We start from the raw sequence: 6,181 nt of genomic DNA, 5'->3' as shown, positions 1-6,181 counted from the left end.
GAATCCTCAGTATCAACAAAATAGTATAGCACAACCACCATCGAGATATGTATTAGGACCAGCAAATCTCTAGTAGCCAAGAGTTGAACGGCTAGGACTGGTGTTGGGGTACCAGCTGCCACTTTTACGTGAAGGCCAAGTAGCTATGAGGTATGTGTATATGGACCAATACCCATAAAAGAGTGCTTTAGTGCCAATACAATTCTATTAGGAAGAGGAAATCTATGGGTACACCATGCATAGGATTCTAGCCCACTAGTGATTATGGAGTCATATGACCATGAGAATATTGCTTCATCCTCTAGTAATCCATAGTCAAGAATAAGTAGTGTATCTCCAAGTGAAGAGTCTACATCGAGTCAAGGAACACTAATGTTCATAGCCAATCAAGGAGAGGCTAAGCAAAACACATATCCCTAAGGGCCATATGCCCAGTAACCAAGACAACAAAGACCTCTAGGACCTTGTTTCAAGTGTCAAGGAGACCATTTGGCTAGGAATTTCCCAATGAACCAAGCTAATGATGCAAACAATGTTCTGAATGTGACTTGTATTGATTGTGTACAAAAACATTTGTACTAGGATTTTCCTCAAAACCCAAATAAGGAAGGAAAATCGACAACAAACATTATAGAGGTCATACCCTCTTCAAGTGGTTCTAATTTAGATGTGAAAGTTCCATTGAAGGTGGTAAGGAGAGCGCAAAGCAAAGCAGAAAGAGACAAGTGAGCACGGTAGTGGTGAATCTAAAAACTCCATGAGTGTGAAATCTACAAGGTATAGAGTTAGAGCCCAATATCATCAAAAGTTAAAGGATGCTACAACTAAAGTTATCACAATCTAGAGAGCAATTACAGCAATCAACAAGATCTTCTCTAGTGTCATACTAGGAAATATTTAAAAATGAACAAAATCCAAGCAGAGTACCACTAAGTTAAAGGATGTCTAGACTAAGTTATCACAAGCTAGAGAGCAATTACAGCAATCAACAAGACCTTCATCTAATGTCATACTAGAAGAAATACCCAAAATTGAACAAAATCCAAGCAGAGTACAGCTAAAAGATGCTAGTTTTGGAGGTTCGGTCTTAATTAATAAAAAGTTTGAGCCATTGGAGCAATCTAAAGGCATATCAAGCGAGATATATACAATCACTAGACTATGGATAACTTATCCTAATGCAAAGATGGAAAAGCTGATGTTGGAGATATGCAAAAATATGATTAAGACTACTCAAGTGCTTACAAGATCTCCACCATTTGTGCGAGCCTAAGCTAGGATGATCCACCTCTTGATTCTAAAGAAGAGTGTGAGAAATCATTTCAAAAATTGAAGGAGGAATTGATATCAGCACCTATCCTTAAGGCACCAGATTGGAATAAGATCTTCCATGTGCATGTTGATGTCTTTGCATTTTGCATTGGATGTATAGTGGCACACCTTGAAGAAGGCAATATGAATTTCCCAGTTTTCTATGCGAGTCTTCAATTAAATAGTCCTGAACAAAATTACACAGCCAATGAAAGGGAAGTATTGGGAATGGTCTATGCAGTGAACTCCTTGCAAATCAATTCATTTTCTTTGTTAATATTCAAGCATTACATTATATCTTGTTAAGAAGCCACACAACTATCTTACTAGAATTTGATTTCACGGTTGTGGCAAAGAGGGTACTACCCATCAAAGGGTTGCTCGCATTTTTAGACTTGTAAACTATGAGAATACTACGGCAATTGAAGATGATTTGACACATGCATATCTCTTTAACATTGAGATGGTACCTAGATGTAGCAAGAGCATAGTTCCAATTAACCATAGGATAGTTGACAATAGATCAGAAGAAAATGGCTAATAGAAAATTGGTTGAGCAAAGAAATCCTTTTCAAGTGCTTAGAGGGAGATTGTATCACATAGGCTTTTATGGCGTATTAAGGTTATGTATAGAAGCCTCTGATATCCATTTATACTTAATGGAAGCACATGCCACTATGGGCTACATACACCATGGGAAGGCTTGTACCTACTAAAATTTGAGAGTTTTATGCCCTAGAAATATGAAGTTTAATGCCCACATATGTGTTAAGAATTGCATTTTATGTTTAGCTAGACCCCTTATAGAACATGCTACATTGTTTCAAGTGATCATAGCACCTCACTGGAGTAGGTACATTGTAAAATTTTTAAACCAAGTTTCCTTTCCATCATATATGTCAGAAACAAAAATAAAAGCGATCCAAATAGAAGCAAAATCAAATGAGTTGATCGTCAATGAAATGTATAAGTGTTGTAAGATAATCAACTTAAACTTTTTGCATCAAAAAGAGAATACTTGCTTATTTTGTAAGAAGCACATCCATGGCAAGTGAGAGGTCAGCTTTTTGGTGAAAAATACAATTAAAGATATAATGTTTGTCAAAATTAGCAGTCATCATCAATGGTGTGCCTTGGTGGACATCCATATCTTTGCCATTGATACTATAGCTGGACTACACTAAGCTGGTCTATGTACCAGAGTGATAACACACTTATCTACTCACCTCACTCACTAGCGGTTCATACTAGACCGTTGTACTAGTTCCCACTTTATGTTGTATTTTCCCTTATGTTTTGTAGACCTCTTATCTTGAGTTTGTGACGAAGAACAGTACAATCTTTTGCCTCCATCTTGCTGCGTTGCATTTATTCGACTGAATAATGCAATTTATATCAAATAACTCGTCATTATTCGCATATTATTGTAAAATACGTGGTATTTTTGAATAATTTATAAACTATCGATCGATACTTTATCAATCAATAGTTTATCAATCGGTATAGTATCGATCGATACGCTAGATTTATATAGAAAAAAATGTGTCGTTGTTCAATATTTTCTTGATCGATTTCAATTTTGGAGCTTTCTAGTTATCACACAGCTCACACTCTCTACCTCATACTCTCGAGACACATTGTATTCTCTCTATGTTTATGGCAATGAATTTGTTTTGGAGTTGCTAATTGATGACTTTGTTGAGAGTCAAGAAATGTCTTTTTATTTGATTGCCAAGCAATGTCCTCAATACTTATGTTTATGCGAGTTGTCTTCAATACTTTATTTTGTTGCTACTAAATTAAAAAAGTGAGATATATAGCTCAATAGGGAGCTACAATGAGAAATACATTATCATGAAAAGATGTTTATATTTCTCCATCTATCACAGGCACCAGGTCATCAACCTCTTCATTGTCTGAACATTCTGTAGCCACTTCCCACTCCATCTCATCATTGCTACATCTCTGTTCCGCCACGGTTTCATGAGTTTGAAGCACTCCAAAGTGTACTTCGGTCGCACGTGTGGCTATCTTTGTGGGTGCATGAAGGAGATGCATGTTACAAAAGACGTACACAAGGTCTACGGCACAAGCAGGGCGTAAGCGATTTCTACGCTTTGAGTGCACAAAGTCATAAGACCAATTGGCTCACAACTACCACCGGATGCACAATGAAAAAGCACCCTAGTCGACACGTGTTGTAACTCAACTAGGTCTCCTCCATATTCTTTCCACCATACTGGGCCTGAAATCTTTTTACGCTATTAAGAACCCAAGGATCTCTGAAAGTTCCTTCCCTATTGGCATAATCCACCCTCTACTGAAATGCATCCATGCCATCGTCGCGCCTAGCAACAACTGTGAGCACACGTTTCTAAAGTCTCTCATCACCTCTTTGTTAGAGGCTTGTCCATTCATCTGGAACTTTGGATCCAAGACAAATGCAACACCATGCAATGGTGTGTGCATTTGAGCCCATTGTTTTTCCACAAGATGCACGATGATCTCTCTTGCACTGTAGTGGTTGTATTCTTTGGTTTGACGCAACGCCTCAGACATGATCCAATAAACCTTACCAATGACAAACTTATCTGTGTCGACAATCCTTAGTAGTTCCACATAGGGCTTACTAACCCCAACAAGTTTGTCAATGTTCCACCAAAACAGAGGAGATTGCACCAAGGACACACATTTTTGAGCTGCTTCGCGATGGCTTGGATACTTGCTGAGCCAAGCCTCCCAACGGCGATCTGTAACAGTTTTTGTAAGAGCTGCTTGCACTTCAATGAGATTATTCAAAACATAGTATGATGTAGCAAACCGTGTGGCACGGAAGATTTGAAGTGCTTTTTGCAAAGACTTGGAGCGAAATAAAGCATATGTAAACTGATGTTCCCGTATAAACTTGACTATGTGATTGGCATCAATAAGAACCTGTTTTATGAATGATAATTTGCCTATATCCTTTAGAAGTAGATTCAGGGTGTGAGCTTCACATCCAATCCATGTAATTTCTCAGTACTTTTACATAATGGCTAAACCCGCTCCTTTGTAGTTTGAAGCATTATCTGTAACAATGGCTATCACATTTTTCGGTCCACCCAGTCGAGCAATAGCTCGCTCATATACCTTTGTCAAGTAGAGAGATGTCTTCTCTTTGAATGAGGTATCAATGGCCTCCAAAAACATTGCGCCTTTGGGAAAAATTACCATGACATTAATCAATGGTTTTTTCTGACAGTTGGTCCATCTGTCGAGGGCTATGGTACAGCCAAACGCTGGAACAAAGTCAAGCATTGTTCGCCTGAGAATCGCTTCAGTATTGCTCTTGATTTTGTCAAGAGTAATACTGATTTTGTCAATGGTTTTTTCTGACAGTTGATCCATCCGTCGAGGGCTATGGTACAGCCAAACGCTGGAACAAAGTCAAGCACTGTTCGCCTGAGAATCGCTTCATTATTGCTCTTGATTTTGTCAACATACTCTATTCGCATTTTATTATAATCAGGATAGATGAATCATTTTTTTGCAGTTGACATTAGGGCATTTTTGAAAATAGGATTTCTTATGACATTAAATGGGATTCCACAAGCCTTGAAGGCTTGTGTCCACTTTAGATGCAATTCAAGCATGTCATGTTGAGTGAATCTTGCCTGTAGAGTCCCAGGCGTACTGGCTCTGTTGGATGTCCCGGAACTAGCATCTATCCCTCCCATGGCACCATTTTGAGAAGTGTAAGGACTTTGAGGTGTTCGGGTTGTTCCCATTGAAGGTCCTTAGTTATCTCACATGTCCTCTTGATCCACACTCACTTCTTCTATGTTAATAGATGACGCACCTGTCATGCCCTTTTGTCTCTTAGGAGGAAGTCCTACCTGTTTGCATTTCTTTACATACCCTGCAAAATGGACCCATATGTCGTTAGGTGGTGCTCCACATTCTTTCACATTGGGACTAGTGCCGAATAAATGTTCTTTGATGCGAGTTGCGTTGTCGTGCCACTTATGCCCACAATGTTTGCATTCCAAAAACGAAACTGTTTTGCCTCTCTTTTTCCTCCACATACAACCACTCTTTTCCTCACACCATGCTTTCTGACTTCAACAAAATATATCATACAATCAATAGATACACTATGATTATAATTTTTCACCATAATAGCGCAATGAGAACGATAAAAGGTTATAGATATGGTTTGCTAAATTAAAATGATGAATGAATAGTGTTAAGATAATATTTTAGGGAAGATCACCAATGGATATATCATTCTTGGCTACTAGGTGGTAAAGAGCATTTGCTTAAGACAACCTAGATGAGCAATGGAGTCATCTCACATTCCACTATCTATGTCTCTTGGAGGTAGGAGCTACTGCTCAAACACAACCAATCGACCCTAAAATAACTGAGGTCTCTAATTTCTATATCAACGTAGAGGTAAGAGCATGAGTTCAATAACATTCATGTGACTCCCAAGTACTATGCATGACTAATATTCACCAGGAGGTAAGAGCTTTTGCTTGATCACAACCTAGTGAATTCTATAGGTAATCCACCATATTCACTTAGAGGTAAGAGAATAAGCTCAATAACAACCAAGTGAATCTTACTTCATACCTTAAACCTCACTTGGAAGTAAGAGAATCATCTCATAACAACCAAGAGGCACTAAGTGGACCTATTCTATGCAACTAGGTGAATCCTACTTCATACCTCAAACCTCACTTGGAAGTAAGAGAATCATCTCATAACAACCAAGAGGCACTAAGTGGACCTATTCTATGTCTATATGGAGGTAAGGATATTTGTTCATGACAACCAAAAGACCCTACATGTATGTGTATATGTTCCAAAATGTATGAACTAACACTAT

The 6,181-nt window shown here is 38.4% G+C and overlaps 1 pseudogene; it reads right to left on the bottom strand.

The window, feature by feature from the left end:
* Positions 1 to 3,177: 3,177 nt before the first annotated feature.
* On the bottom strand, positions 3,178 to 4,698 carry LOC147419413 (uncharacterized; annotated as a pseudogene).
* Positions 4,699 to 6,181: the final 1,483 nt, after the last annotated feature.

Source organism: Adiantum capillus-veneris, chromosome 29, assembly GCF_014529385.1.
Source record: "Adiantum capillus-veneris isolate H3 chromosome 29, ASM1452938v2, whole genome shotgun sequence".
Lineage (NCBI taxonomy): Eukaryota > Viridiplantae > Streptophyta > Polypodiopsida > Polypodiales > Pteridaceae > Adiantum > Adiantum capillus-veneris.
Note: the sequence above shows the minus strand (reverse complement) of the source record. Positions and strands in the feature narration are given on the sequence as shown.